Source organism: Berghia stephanieae, chromosome 1 (assembly GCF_034508935.2).
Source record: "Berghia stephanieae isolate SIO BIC M18660-M18661 chromosome 1, UCSD_Bste_1.3, whole genome shotgun sequence".
Classification (NCBI taxonomy): Eukaryota; Metazoa; Mollusca; class Gastropoda; order Nudibranchia; family Aeolidiidae; genus Berghia; species Berghia stephanieae.
Genome location: NC_088360.1, coordinates 118,585,970 through 118,588,714, shown reverse-complemented (window position 1 = coordinate 118,588,714; position 2,745 = coordinate 118,585,970).

Below are 2,745 nucleotides of genomic sequence, written 5' to 3'. Positions count from 1 at the left end.
TATATATATATATATATATATATATATAATATAATATATATATATATACATATATATATATATGTGTGTGTGTGTGTGTGTGTGTTTGTGTGTGTTCATATTCATTTATATGTTTATTTATCTATTATTTAAAACAAAATACGATGATGAGAGATAGATCTCAACATTTTTGTAAACAATTGACAAGGAGTAGATGAGGCAATGCAAGACGAAGACATCTTTCACGTTTAGATCTATTGCTCCTCCATAATGTTTAGAAACGTCTACGTACACATTCCAGTTTATCGTCGTCAACCAGGTAACTGCCTTACTCTAGAAAGACACGTATTTAACCCTCTCTTTGCCAACTATCTATAAGAAAATTGTCACATTTGTGACGATTCAATGTTTTAGATTTATTGTAATGTACATTATAAAATTTGAAGACACATCTTTGTTATAACTGTGATAATTTAATGTTGTTTTATGAGGCACGTCATTCTGGGCAAACGTCTCATTGCTTTTTTCGTCTTGGGTAAGTAGGACATTCGGAGAAAACTCCTCACAATAGTCGGTAAGGAGAGAGTTAAAAGTTTGCCAAGAAAACTCGTTCTTCAAATATCGATCGATTTAAATGACCCCCATCTTGGCAACAACAACCACAAAAAACTCTTAAACCTGGGACCTCACTTTCTAGCCAAATTTTTAAATACGTATCTTTCCAGAGAACGATAGTGAACTGGTTAATTCTATATCAAACTTCAGGTAGTACACTTGCATCAATGACAACATGGTAAAATTTAATTATTTCTTTTGCTGGTGATTTGATTCAGATCGCCTTAAATATCACTAATACCGCTCACTGTTTGTACCATTAATCTACAAACGAGCTGTGACCAATGCTCGCCGATGAAACACAGAAATAAAAATCTTTTAAGTCAATAATGATTCATAACGAAAGTGATAACAATGACAAAAACAGATCGATATTATTTAATTTAGAAAAGTTATAATAATATGTACAATTACGGCCTTGCGTACCATTCTTATCATATTTCCGATCTCTGCACCAGCCAGTATAATGACTCTCTTTGGTCGATTTCAAAACGTGATTGGCTGAAATTAAATCGTTATGTTTTTCATGTGGTTGAAAGTAGAGTATCGATATTTATCTCAATGAAGATCGGATAGCGGTAAATGGACTGTAATTATCAACCGGATATAGAGAAGACAATTCTATTTCAACTATCAAACAAACAAAATAGCCAAAGCAGCTGTCACACAAAACTTTGATATCATCTTGTTTTGTTTTTTTCATAACCAGATTGTAGGGTTTTTTAAAAGCAAACAATATCATATAAACTATAGAAACAAATAGCAAATTTATTATTTATATTCATAAACAGGTTGTAAATTTAATAGTGTCTAATGTTTTCAAATTGCCGTATTTGTTCTCATGAATTGACAAATTGGTAGCAGCAGATGTGGTCACGTCGTAGTTAAAGAGTGGCATTCTGTGAAGATAAAAAAATGGGTAAAAATCAATAATGTAGTTGAATTAAGGCTCTTGTTTGATGAACAAAATAAAACCGAAATATTTCTGACGTTTCGGAGTTTCTCCTCTGTCAAAAATGTGAGGGACAAATTAGACATAAGATGGTTAACGATAAGATTGATCGATAGAAAGATTGATAGATAGATAGTTAGATGGATGTATATATTATATATATGTATATATATTATATATATATATATATATATATAATATTATTATATATATATTATATATATATATATATATATATGTGTGTGTGTGTGTGTGTGTGTGTATGTGTGTGTGAATAGATAGATAGATAATTAGATTTATAAGGAGATAGATAAATAAATATATAGATAAAGAGAACTATGGATAGATAGATAGATAGATAGATAGATAGTCAGAGGCGGGAAAGATTAGGGACAGAGGTAATGAATTACAATAGACAAGGAATAGGGGAGGCGAGGAAGATAATGAAAGCAAACTCTTTCGTTAGTTTTCTAAATGAGAGTTGTTTTGTTTTTCCTCTTCTCATTGGTCACTATGTTTAAACAGGGCATTTACACCCCCAAACACCCCCCCCCCTCCCCCCAGGAAATTTTATATTGTAGAAATGACAAGTCACCATTTGTATGTGCTGGGTATGAATTAACATAAATCTTCGATCCCTAACCCTCTGGTTGGATTTGTGCAAATATTGACAAATTTAGTCATGGACATTTATGAGACCGTCATTCTCATTCACAATGATGACTTCCAATGATTTAATATGAACAAACATTTCCATCCATCAAACTATAGCTACTTTTTTTTAGTAACATATCACAAGCATTTGAGATTTTTTCTGGATATTGTAACTTGTAACCGACGTGCACTTATATATGAAACCAATTTAAGCAATCATTTATTTTGCCCATTGTGCTTCATTTTTTAATGCCTTAAAATAAATCTTAATCTCAGTTTGTTTCGGATTTTTGTTTTTTTTTTTTTTTTTTTTTTTTGTGTGTGTGTTTTTGTGTGTTTTTTTTTTTTTTGGGGGGGGGGGTTCTTGTTTGTTATTTGTTTTTTGGAGTTTTTTTTTTTGTTTTGTTTTGTGTATTACACCTAAGTCACAAACCTTTAATGAATACCCTTATTTTTATGCTATTTGGTGTGGTTAACACAAATATGACCATGAAATCTGTTGCAAATCAACCGACACAATAGATCAAACCAAAGGGCCTGCTCCC